General features: G+C 40.3%; 1 protein-coding gene across 4 annotated transcripts in view; it reads left to right on the top strand.

The window, feature by feature from the left end:
- Nucleotides 1-13223, top strand: part of INPP4B (inositol polyphosphate-4-phosphatase type II B) — a 1297521-nt gene that overhangs the window by 1146699 nt on the left and 137599 nt on the right. The window lies entirely within an intron of this gene.

Raw genomic sequence — 13223 nt, 5'->3', positions numbered from 1 at the left:
CGCGTTCACATACCCTTGACGCTACCGAAATTCTGCATCCCCCGCTTACATTTTTGGACGTAGCTTCTAGCCGCGTGTTGGATCCAATATCGGTGCTGCCATTTGCATATGTACATTACCACATTTAGTTATTAGCAGTAACATTTACCGAGCGGGGACATTTTGGCTGTAGAGATGCTTATTAAAATTTTTCATAGAGCAAAGCGGCCAGTCTGGGATCTTATGTGTCTGATCGCAGGAAGAAGCCTGTACATCCTAGGCAGGATTAGATGTTCATCTCCTTTCTAGAAAAATAATTGCGGCTGAACCAGGGCTCACGGATTTTTGGTCACGTAATTACATCTGTTGGGATTTTATCATATTATTTAGAAATAGAAACCAATTTACGGAGTTTATCATCGGCCTGAAGATAGCGCATGAGAATTTGTCAGTTTAGCTGCAGCAGTAAAATGTCATTCAAGTAAAGCGATTTCCTGACGAGGCCTTTAAGGACTGGTCAGGTCATAGGATGCAATTTTATCTGAAAGTTCTGGGTAGAAAAGTTGGATTGTGGGTGTCTGCATATGTCAGTCTTTACCAGTCTGGTTTATGGAATTTAATAAGCACGTGACAAATAACATCACATCCTAGAGGACTCCATTGAAAACATAGCTTCTCATTGTACTTATTCGTATGGAGCGATTTAGTAAGTGTAACCTGAACATGTATATTGATATACAGTAGAGGCGCTGGAGAACCCCAACATGGATCCAGGAAGATCTTTATGTATTTTTGTATTGTTCTATGGATTTCATGACTTTGAAGAGCTCTAGGGGAAGATCTGGCATCGAGATTCATTACTAAGCTGATCTTTAAAATTAGCTTAAAGGTTAAATTGTTCTTAACCAGGAATGTTTCTATAACGACACATAGGAAAAAATAAAAGGTATTCATAATTTATTAGACTATTGATCACATTCTGAAAAATGACGTGCTTTTCTACATCTCTAATGCTTTCTGAATTTTTAAATCTGCACAAGAGGTACAAGATGTTTTGCCACCAAGGGCGATAACATAAGCCAAAATATTATGTAGCTTCCACTGTACACTAATCTTAAACTAAATCCGTAACGCTAGAGTAAAAGAAAACTACACATTGCTTGTATTTTATAGAAGCAAAATAACAACAACGGGTTCCTGCCAGCCAAAACATCTGCTCGAACCAAACACAGGAGCTGGGTGCACCCTTGGTGTGGCCAAACAATTCAGTGCACCTTCCTACCTACTTGTTTTTCAGCTATTTTCACCTTCCTTGTAGACAGAATCAAGTAGGCGGCTTCAAAGAGAGCGCCAGGTTGGCGGTGGGAGTAGATACAATGAGGATGGTCTGCTGCAGCTCCGGCCAGGTACCTCAAGAGAGGATCAGACAGGATAAAGTAAACCAGACCGGTCATATGGAGCGCAAGTGACGCAGTTCAGCTGGTATTAAAGACTTCATTTATTAGTTTCCACAACGCGTTTCAACGGAATGGTTCCATCTTCCTCAGGTGGCAGTTATACATAGAGTGGGATGGGGAAGGTATATTAAGGTGAAGCAGCAAATGAAAATGAAGAAGCAATTAATCAGAACGCCCACATGATTAAAAATGCAAATTAAGACTGCACTAAAAAATAAAAAAACGGATGCAATATAAAACACATAAAAACTAAAATCAATCTAAAAGCGAATAAAAAACAAATAAAAACAATGTACATAAAAAATGATCACTATGTACATATATTACGTGACTTTCTCAGTGGTGAGGTTTAACCCCTCAGGGGCCAGTGTGCCCAGTTTAAAAATCCAGAAACTCTCCCTTCTTATTAGACTATTGTACTGATCAGGCAAATCATCTGGAATATGGTCAATGACAATAAGTTTTAATGAATTCCAATTCTTTTGGTGCACTAGAGAAAAATGTTTAGAAAGACTATGTAACATGAACCCATTTCGGATGTCTTGACGGTGCTTATTGAGCCTTGCCTGCATCGTCTGTATCGTCTGACCGATGTATTGCAAGCCACAACCACATTCAATTAAATAAATAGCATAGCAAGATTGGCAATTTACATGACAGTTGATTTTAAAACTGGTGCCTGTGGTGCGAGATTTAAATTCTTGTGCCCCTTTCAAAATAGAGAAGCAGCACAAACACTTAGGGGTCCTACAGTACATGCAAAACAACCCAAATTGGAATTTATCCGGGTTGTAGAGGAAGATGAGGACTTGGGAGTTGTGTTGCTAGGGGCAAAAAGATTCCTAGGAGTTCGATTTTTCCGAAAAATTGTTCTGGGTTGTGTGGGAATGTGTGCTGATAGTATAGGGATAAACCAGTATTTTTTAAAAAGGTTACGTATGGTGACGTGGGATTGATTAAAAGTAGTGATAAAACTCCAGTTCACTAGATCGGAGGATTTATCAGGCATATTCTCCTTATACTTTATTTTCTCAATGCATTTCTTTTGTGTGAATGCTCTAGCGCTAGTGAAGGCATCACAAACCAACTTCTTTGGCTAGCCTTTTCTCCTAAAGCGATTTTTTAGAATCTCGGCCTCTTTAAAAATAATTGGTGTCCTCCGTACAGTTCTTTCTAATCCTTCAATATTGCCCATAAGGGATGTTTAAGATCCACTTAGGGAGGTGGCCACTGCTAAAGCTGAGATAACGGTCTACATCCACCTTCTTAAAGTGGGTGGAAGTTGAAAAACGACCAGATGGATCGACGTGCACCATTAGATCCAAAAATTGAATCATTGTATTGGATATATTAGCTGTGAATTTGAGTCCCCAGGAATTTGAATTCAGGGATTGGGCAAAATCAAGTGCTTCCCGTTCAGACCCAGTCCATATGATGAAAAGGTCGTCAATGAAACAACGGTACAGTTTTAAAATCAACTGTCATGTAAATTGCCAATCTAGCTATGTTATTTATTTAATTGAGTGTGGTTGTGGTTTGCAATACATCGGTCGGACGATACAGACGATGCATGCAAGGCTCAATAAGCACCGTCAAAACATCCGAAATGGGTTCATGTTACATAGTCTTTCTAAATATTTTTCTCTAGCGCACCAAAAGATATGGAATTCTTAAAACTTATTGTCGTTGACCATATTCCAGAAGATTTGCCTGATCGGTACAATAGTCTAATAAGAAGGGATAGTTTCTGGATTTTTAAACTGGGCACACTGGCCCCTGAGGGGTTAAACGTCACCATTGAGAAAGTCACGTAATATATGGACGTTGTGACAATTTTTTATGTACATTGTTTTTATTTGTTTTTTATTCGCTTTTAGATTTGTTTTAGTTTTTATGTGTTTTATATTGCATCCATTTTTTTATTTTTTAGTGCAGTCTTAATTTGCATTTTTAATCATGTGGGCGTTCTGATTAATTGCTTCTTAATTTTCATTTGCTGCTTCACCTGTTGTGAATTCGCTTTCTGGCCTCCCTCTGGTTATTACTGAAGGTAGTGGAGCTGGTCAGATCGACAGAGGGGTTGCGAGTTCTCTTTCTGGGCTCCCTCTGGTGGTTACTGGAGGTAATGGAGCTGATCTGATTGACAGAGGCTTGTCACCTGATAATGATGATGATGATTGGAGATCTGGGGTTTCAGATTGGGATTTAAGACAGCCGACTCCCTCTATCCCTGCTGGTGATTTGCTCCCTGTTCCTCCTGAGGTCTGATTTCTCCAGCTCTGTCCCTGCATGTTCAGCTAAGTGGTTTATTTGCTATTCTGTTTGCATTTGATCTGGTTTTGTCTATCTCTTCTTGGTGCGGGTCAGCCAGCTCCGTCTGGGGCTGTGCTGAATCACCGCCCATATGTTACTGCTTGTGCCAGTTTGTTTTATCCCCTGTTGATTGGTCTCTTTTTGCTCTGCTTTCAGAATATACCAGAGTGCTGATATAGTGGGGGGCAAAGTCGTGTGACTTCAGTGTTTTTTGCATCAGATTTGAGGTACTTTTTGCAGGGTTTTTTGCGTGATTGCAGACAGTGTCTTTCCTTTCCTGTCCTGTCTAGTCAGTGTGGGCCCCATCGTTTTCTCAGTCCATTTTCCTGCCTGTGTTTGTTTTTTCATCTTGTCTCACCGACAATATATGTTTGGGGGCTATCTATTCCTTTGGGGTCTGCTCTGGGGCAGTTTAGATTTCCCCTTTCCTGCTTTAGGCTTAGTTAGATCTCCGGCTGTGCCGAGGCATCTAGGATCATCGTAGGTACGCTCCACAGCTACTGCTAGTTGTGTGGATAGGATCAGGGGTCTGCAATCCGCCTAGGTACCAACCTCTCTGGTTTTCTGTGGCTTAGCCAGGACCTGCTCTCCTCCTTGGTGACCCATTCATAACATTCACCTTTATATACCTTCCCCATCCCACTCTATGTATAACTGCCACGTGAGGAAGACAGAGCCATTCCGTTGAAACGCGTTGTGGAAACTAATAAATGAAGACCTTTAATACCAGCTGAACTGCGTCACTTGCGCTCCATGTGACCGGTCTATTTTACTTTATCTTATTTTCACCTTCCTTGTCCTTGATTGACAGCTCTCACTTTACAGGTGGTAGAGAAAGGTGGAGATGAATGGAAAATAAATAGACAGGAAGTACGATGTACTCTTCAGCCATGCCAAGGGTTCACCAAGTGCCTGTACTTGGTTTGAACAGTCATTTTGTGCTGACAGACTCTCATTAATCGTTATATCTTAGGCCATATCATGTAGATTTGAAAGGATTTTCCATGACTTTTATATTTTGATGGCCCATCCTATGGATCAGCTCTCAAAATCAGATTAGTCAGCACCAGTCAGCTTTCTGAAGGCTGGAACCACTTGGTTATTAGTCTCTGTTCATATCTGATTTTGTCAATTCCATTGATCTACAGTATAAATATGTCATTGTAGTTAACTTTCCAGTTAATAGTTTCTTGAAGGTCTTTTTCCATAGCATCTGATTAGTGGGGGTCTGACCACTTGGATCACCACAGATCACAAAGCCTGTATGATTAAAATGATAATGTACATGTGAGACCACTGCTAAAGTCTATAGAACAAAGTTCAAAGAGGTACGAGCACTCGCAATGCAAAACTTATCTTTTATTCAGCAAATTCAAGGATGCACTTCAGCCCATCCAAAACATTCATCATCCCCCATTAGTGGATTACCGATCATTTCCAGTTTGATACAAAGTCTATAGATCTACAGAAGTCGTATACACTGTGAATGGAGTATCTGTCTGACTTAGATCATTTTCAGCATTGGTTTTATCAAATATAGAATTGTGCTTTTCTTCAGAATTTCAAATAGAAGTGAATCATTTCATATGTAAGTCATATAGGAAGAATAACTACCTTGTAGATGAAAGCTAATTTACAATTTACCACCAGATATACAATCGTCTACACCTAAGGCCACTTTCACACATTCAGTATTTGGTCAGTATTTTACCTCAGTATTTGTGAGACAAAACCAGGAGTGGAACAATCAGAGGAAAAATATAATAGAAACATATCACAACTTCTAAATTTATCACCCACTCCTGGTTTTGGCTGACAATTACTCAGGTAAAATACTGACTAAATACTGGACGTGTGCATGTGGCTTAATGCTGAGTTTCTCTGATTTAAACACCAAACTTAGGACAGAGTCACATGAGCATATACCACAACCGAGTGCTGTCTGATACTTTATCGGAAAGCACTTGGCCCAGTGTTATACTATGGGGCAGTATAGATCTATGATTAATCGGCATGAGAGAACAATCACAGCATAACGCGATTGGCAATGATAATCTAATCACATTCACCCATACAAGTCTATGGATGCGTGTGAGATATTGGCCTGTTCTCAGAAGTCAATCAACTGAAGTCCGATATACGCCAAGTCAGACCATGGAGGAAATGGAAAAATTACTTTCTCCTTCTCCTCCACACCTGTGCTGCGATTCTGTCATGGGAGAGAATCGGAGCACAGTAGCACGCCACTCGGCCAAGTGTCATTAGCATATCGCATCTGATGCTCTCGCATTGTATGTTATACACTCATGTGAATCCAGCCTTAGGCCGAGATCACACTACAGTGTGTGATGCGAGAAACCCACATGAGTCTCTCGCATCAACACCCGGCGACTATGCAGCCGCAGCTCGGGTCCTGAGTGCCGGCCGGGTGTTGATACGAGAGACTCGTGCGAGTTTCTCGCATCACACACTATCACACTGTAGAGTGATCCCGGCCTTAGTCTTCAGTTTGTTTTTTCAGTCTATGTCACCACTTTGCTTGTTATTCTGCAGGATTTTATTGATTTTTTTTTCAGATACAGTCATGTAGAAATCCTGCGGAGAATACACAGTTTAGTACACAGGGGCTAAGATCTTTCATTTTCAGCTAGTACTTAGCTATGTGAGTGTGATTAGCTAAGGGGCTAATCTTTGTGTCCATAGTTATAAATGTAATGTAAAAAAACAGGAGCAAAGGGACAATGGCTCTAAACCTCTTCAAGCCCAGTGACACACTATTATTGATTGTGTGATATGATTTCATTTCACAAATTGATATCATACAGTTGTGGCCAAAAGTATTGACACCCCTGCAATTCTGTCAGATAATACTCAGTTTCTTCCTGAAAATGATTGCAAACACAAATTCTTTGGTATTATTATCTTCATTTAATTTGTCTTAAATGAAAAAACACAAAAAGAATTGTCCTAAAGCCAAATTGGATATAATTCCTCACCAAACGTAAAAAAGAGGGTGGATAAAAGTATTGGCACTGTTCGAAAAATCATGTGATGCTTCTCTAATTTGTGTAATTAACAGCACCTGTGGCACCTAACAGGTGTTGGCAATAACTAAGTCACACTTGCAGCCAGTTGACATGGATTAAAGTTGACTCAACCTCTGTCCTGTGTCCTTGTGTGTGCCACATTGAGCATGGAGAAAAGAAAAAAGACCAAAGAACTGTCTGAGGACTTGAGAAACCAAATTGTGAGGAAGCATGAGCAATCTCAAGGCTACAAGTCCATCTCCAAAGACCAGAATGTTCCTGTGTCTACCATGCGCAGTGTCATCAAGAAGTTTAAAGCCCATGGCACTGTGGCTAACCTCCCTAAATGTGGGTGGAAAAGAAAAATTGACAAGAGATTTCAATGCAAGATTGTGCGGATGTTGGATAAAGAACCTCAACTAACATCCAAACAAGTTCAAGATGCCCTGCAGTCCGAGGGTACAACAGTGTCAACCCGTACTATCCGTCGGCGTCTGAATGAAAAGGGACTGTATTGTAGGAGACCCAGGAAGACCCCACTTCTTACCCAGAGACATAAAAAAGCCAGGCTGGAGTTTGCCAAAACTTACCTGAAAAAGCCTTAAACGTTTTGGAAGAATGTTCTCTGGTCAGATGAGACAAAAGTAGAGCTTTGTGGGCAAAGGCATCAACATAGAGTTTACAGGAGAAAAAAATAGGCATTCAAAGAAAAAACACGGTCCCTACAGTCAAACATGGCGGAGGTTCCCTGATGTTTTGGGGTTGCTTTGCTGCCTCTGGCACTGGACTGCTTGACCGTGTGCATGGCATTATGAAGTCTGAAGACTACCAACAAATTTTGCAGCATAATGTAGGGCCCAGTGTGAGAAAGCTGGGTCTCCCTCAAAGGTCATGGGTCTTCCAGCAGGACAATGACCCAAAACACACTTCAAAAAGCACTAGAAAATGGTTTGAGAGAAAGCACTGGAGACTTCTAAGGTGGCCAGCAATGGGTCCAGACCTGAATCCTATAGAACACCTGTGGAGAGATCTAAAAATGGCAGTTTGGAGAAGGCACCCTTCAAATATCAGGGACCTGGAGCAGTTTGCCAAAGAAGAATGGTCTAAAATTCCAGCAGAGCATTGGAAGAAACTCATTGATGGTTACCGGAAGCGGTTGGTCGCAGTTATTTTGGCTAAAGGTTGTGCAACCAAGTATTAGGCTGAGGGTGCCAATACTTTTGTCTGGCTCATTTTTGGAGTTTTGTGTGAAATGATCAATGTTTTGCTTTTTGCTTCATTCTCTTTTGTGTTTTTTCATTTAAGACAAATTAAATGAAGACAATAATACCAAAGAATTTGTGTTTGCAATCATTTTCAGGAAGAAACTGAGTATTATCTGACAGAATTGCAGGGGTGTCAATACTTTTGGCCACAACTGTAGAATGTGATGGAGATGGCCGGGCTGAAACACTGAAGCGTGATTGCAGCTTCATGTAATATACGACTTGTGCTGCAGCAGCCGGGATAGGACTAGATCCATCAAGATGCCCTATTTAAATTATTCTGAAAAAAAAAATGTCCTCATGCAGAATATGATGCCATAAAATCAGATAATTTTTTTAGCGGTGTACAGCATAAAGACCTCTAAAAAATAATGCTCATTCTAGGTTTTTTTTTAATTATTCGGTCTCCACCTAAAGAAATAAGAAATGTTTTTCTATACATTATGTGTACTCCAAAATCAAAATGTAGCCACTAACAGTTACAATCCATTAGGAAAAGCAAGCTCTAATGTAGATTAGTCAATTTTTCTTTATATAATTTGGCTCCCAGAAGGCATATTTTGTATCATTAATGGGCTAAGGGAGAAATTGCTCTCCTTGTAATTTTTATGATTAGTGTTTCTTTACAGGGGATGTTTCTTGAAGACAACTTCTTTCCAAATAGCCTATTAGTAGATAGTGGGATGATATGGTTCTGATGCTTCAGACCTTACTATATGGGCCACACTGGAGAACAACTCACAAACAGCAACTCCCACAAGTTCAGACAATTCGTTTGTTCCATTTTTGGCCTTCCATTTTGAACAGCCTTTTGTATTGTAACATTTTCCCACAGTTGCATTTGACAAATAGTTTCTGTACCTAAATGTGTTGATCCAGTCTGCTTAAACTTGTGATTAGTATGTTCTCAACCTAATTTGTATTCAAAATTATACAGATTGTTACTTTATATCCTACAGTCATGGCCAAATGTATTGACACCCCTGCAATTCTGTCAGATAATACTCAGTTTCTTCCTGAAAATGATTGCAAACACAAATTCTTTGGTATTATTATCTTCATTTAATTTGTCTTAAATGAAAAAACACAAAAAGAATTGTCCTAAAGCCAAATTGGATATAATTCCACACCAAACATAACAAAGAGGGTAGACAAAAGTATTGGCACTGTTCGAAAAATCATGTGATGCTTCTCTAATTTGTGTAATTAACAGCACCTATAACTTATCTGTGGCACCTAACAGGTGTTGGCAATAACTAAATCACACTTGCAGCCAGTTGACATGGATTAAAGTTGACTCAACCTCTGTCCTGTGTCCTTGTGCATACCACATTGAGCATGGAGAAAAGAAAGAAGACCAAAGAACTGTCTGAGGACTTGAGAAACCAAATTGTGAGGAAGCATGAGCAATCTCAAGGCTACAAGTCCATCTCCAAAGACCAGAATGTTCCTGTGCCTACCGTGCGCAGTGTCATCAAGAAGTTTAAAGCCCATGGCACTGTGGCTTACCTCCCTAGATGTGGACAGAAAAGAAAAATTGACAAGAGATTTCAACGCAAGATTGTGCGGATGTTGGATAAAGAACCTCGACTAACAACCAAACAAGTTCAAGCTGCCCTGCAGTCCGAGGGTACAACAGTGTCAACCCGTACTATCCGTCGGCATCTGAATGAAAAGGGACTGTATGGTAGGAGACCCAGGAAGACTTCACTTCTTACCCCGAGACATAAAAAAGCCAGGCTGGAGTTTGCCAAAACTTACCTGAAAAAGCCTAAAACATTTTGGAAGAATGTTCTCTGGTCAGATGAGACAAAAGTAGAGCTTTTAGGGCAAAAGCATCAACATAGAGTTTACAGGAGAAAAAAGAGGCATTCAAAGAAAAGTACACGGTCCCTACAGTCAAACATGGCGGAGGTTCCCTGATGTTTTGGGGTTGCTTTGCTGCCTCTGGCACTGGACTGCTTGACCGTGTGCATGGCATTATGAAGTCAGAAGACTACCAACAAATTTTGCAGCATAATTTAGGGCCCAGTGTGAGAAAGCTGGTTCTACCTCAGAGGTCATGGGTCTTCCAGCAGGACAATAACCCAAAACACACTTCAAAAAGCACTAGAAAATGGTTTGAGAGAAAGCACTGGAGACTTCTAAGGTGGCCAGCAATGAGTCCAGACCTGAATCCCATAGAACACCTGTGGAGAGATCTAAAAATGGCAGTTTGGAGAAGGCACCCTTCAAATATCAGGGACCTGGAGTAGTTTGCCAAAGAAGAATGGTCTAAAATTCCAGCAGAGCATTGTAAGAAACTCATTGATGGTTACCGGAAGCGGTTGGTCGCAGTTATTTTGGCTAAAGGTTGTGCAACCAAGTATTAGGCTGAGGGTGCCAATACTTTTGTCCGGCCCATTTTTGGAGTTTTGTGTGAAATGATCAATGTTTTGCTTTTTGCTTCATTCTCTTTTGTGTTTTTTCATTTAAGACAAATTTATTGAAGATAATAATACCAAAGAATTTGTGTTTGCAATCATTTTCAGGAAGAAACTGAGTATTATCTGACAGAATTGCTGGGGTGTCAATACTTTTGGCCATGACTGTATATATGTTAGATTAGAAATAAATAAACTATGACTATGCCTAGAATAAAGATCATTACAACAGTTTCTGCAGAGACACTGAACCAGCAGGAGATACTGTAAGGTGTGAAGATGTTTATAAATGTGAATTCGCTATTGATCGAAATTGGTTGCATGTTAATAGTCATGTGAGGCTGATTCACTTCTCATGGACAAGCCTTGAGTCGGGTTAGTCAAGGAGTGCTAGGTCAAAACCAGGAGAGTAAGGGTGCTGTCACACTAAACAATGCACCAGCGATCCCTACAACGATACGACCTTGTCAGGATCGCTGGTGCCTCGCTACATGATCACTGGTGAGCTGTCAAACAGGTAGACTCACCAGCGATCAGGACCAGCGAGGACGCTGGTATCCAAGGTAAATATCAGGTAACTAAGCACGCGCGTCACTTAGTTACCCGCTGTGTACCTTGGATACCAGCTCCCAGCCCGAGCACGCAGGTATCCAAGGTACACAGCGGGTAGCTAAGCGACACGTGCGCTTAGTTACCCGACATTTACCTTGGATACCAGCTCCCAGCGTCTGCTTACAACACTGGGAGCTCGCTGATCGTTGGTGCTGGCCAGCGGGAGATCAATGATTAAAAAATGGCCCAGGACACTCCTACACGATCAGCGATACCCGGCGGGGGGTCGGTTGCTGATGCATGTCGCACACAGCGATGTCGCTGTCGAGATCGCTGTTGCGTCACAAAATCAACGATCTCGCTAGCAATCTTGCTGTGTGTGACGGGACCTTAAGTCATAAACAGAGGGAAGAGGCAAATGTGTAGTTAGGTAACAAGGAACACTTGGAGACAGCCCAGCACCTCCCAGTCTCAGCTTAGATGGTCGAGCTTTCAATCAAAATACACCGACAGCTCAGCACGCCCCTGCATCATACTGGACACTGAGCTGTCAAAGTATTGAAAGCTTCAGCATGCCCCTGAACCATATTAGACAACTGAGCTGTCAGTAACTGCATCCCTGACACACTTAGTGATGGAATCGTGACAAGTAGATATCAATTTGAAAGTCCAATTTAAAGGTGACCCTATACTTTATTAAACTCTGAGGAGTGCACTTGAATACATTGATATACATATGAACACACACACCCCGAAGAAGCAGGGTGAAACGCACACGTCGGGGCTAGGAGGAGCATTCAATGCAAAGAGAAATGTCCTATACTTTGAGCCATAGTGCTGCAGGATCCTAGGTTGTAAGAGTATACCTTGAGAGAGCTTCTGCTTTTCTTTACGGATAAGACACATTAGAATGATACATGAATAGTACCATCTATTGATCATTTTATGCAATTGCACTTTTTTTGATTTACCAATTATTTATTTATTGTTTTTGCATATTTATTGGTATGAATTTATTTACTATTCACATTATGCACTTTAAACCAATTTTTGGTTAATCCATATTAAAGTAAAGCTTTTGCACTTTCTAAATATTATTTACAACAAAAATCTATTTATCTTAGGTAATCTAGTATACTCTTATATCAGTTTTGGCCATTTATTTATTTGCATTGTGGACTTGTATTTGCCTCCATTATTCCAGTACCTTATTCCAGTAATTTTAGCAATGTTTTTATGTATAAATCAATACAACTTTATGTTTTAAATATTTAGCATTAGTCATTTCAATTTTTTCCATAAAATACCATGCGAGAAAAATTAATGTATTCATATGTTTGTTAAAGTAAGTGCAACTCATTATATATGGGAAAATCATATATAGCTACTAAGGACTAATTCGTAGTGTATTTCTAATTGATATCCATATGTAAAATGTTTAGGTAGTCAGTCTAATTTACGCAAATATTTAGTACCTCATCTTCACCATCCTACAGACCCTTTACGTAGGTCCACATGTAAGACAGCTATACCATTTACTCAATAGGTACTAGCCAATACCACCACTAAAAGCCATACATCTCGAGAGAAAGATGTGCAGTGTAAGTAACACAGCTTTATTAATACATCTAAAATAAAATACATAGACAATATTAGTATAACGTCAACACAAGAAACAAATAGACGAAGAAGAGACAAATAGGGTGGGAAAAAACCTGGATAAAAACGTAAACCATACAATTTCAGTATCTACTACAAGATGATTGTGTACAACTACAAATACTAAAAAAACACAAATGTTCGTGCTGTCAAGGAGTGACAATATAGAACATGGCGTGATGAAATAAAGACAAGGTATACGAGGCACTGATTGACTCCATAAATGTGTGGGGTACCAAGAGAAAGCCTCCTAGAAAGTGTGAAAACAGTAAAAACTTAGTAAATACCCTTGAAGTCGGCACATGAGCAAGAGTTACGAGGGTAATACTTTCAAAGGGATATGTTGTAGAAGAGCAGAGACCCATCGCCCTCCACACGTGTTTCAGTTGGACAGCTGTGTCTGAGGGTTTGGTCCACTTAGTAAATGTGCTCTGATGCATTTAATACAAAAGAAGCTGCAAAATGACAAAAAGGGCAGAAATTCTGGTAAATGTGTTCTGCTCCATTCTTGGTACATATATCCTGCTCTCTGCTTTGCAACTGGAAGCA

Source organism: Dendrobates tinctorius, unplaced genomic scaffold (genome assembly GCF_039654945.1).
Source record: "Dendrobates tinctorius isolate UK_male_01 unplaced genomic scaffold, ASM3965494v1 ptg000161l, whole genome shotgun sequence".
NCBI classification, from domain to species: Eukaryota; Metazoa; Chordata; class Amphibia; order Anura; family Dendrobatidae; genus Dendrobates; species Dendrobates tinctorius.
The sequence above is the reverse complement of the archived record's forward strand: the minus strand, read 5'-3'. Positions and strand labels throughout refer to the sequence as shown.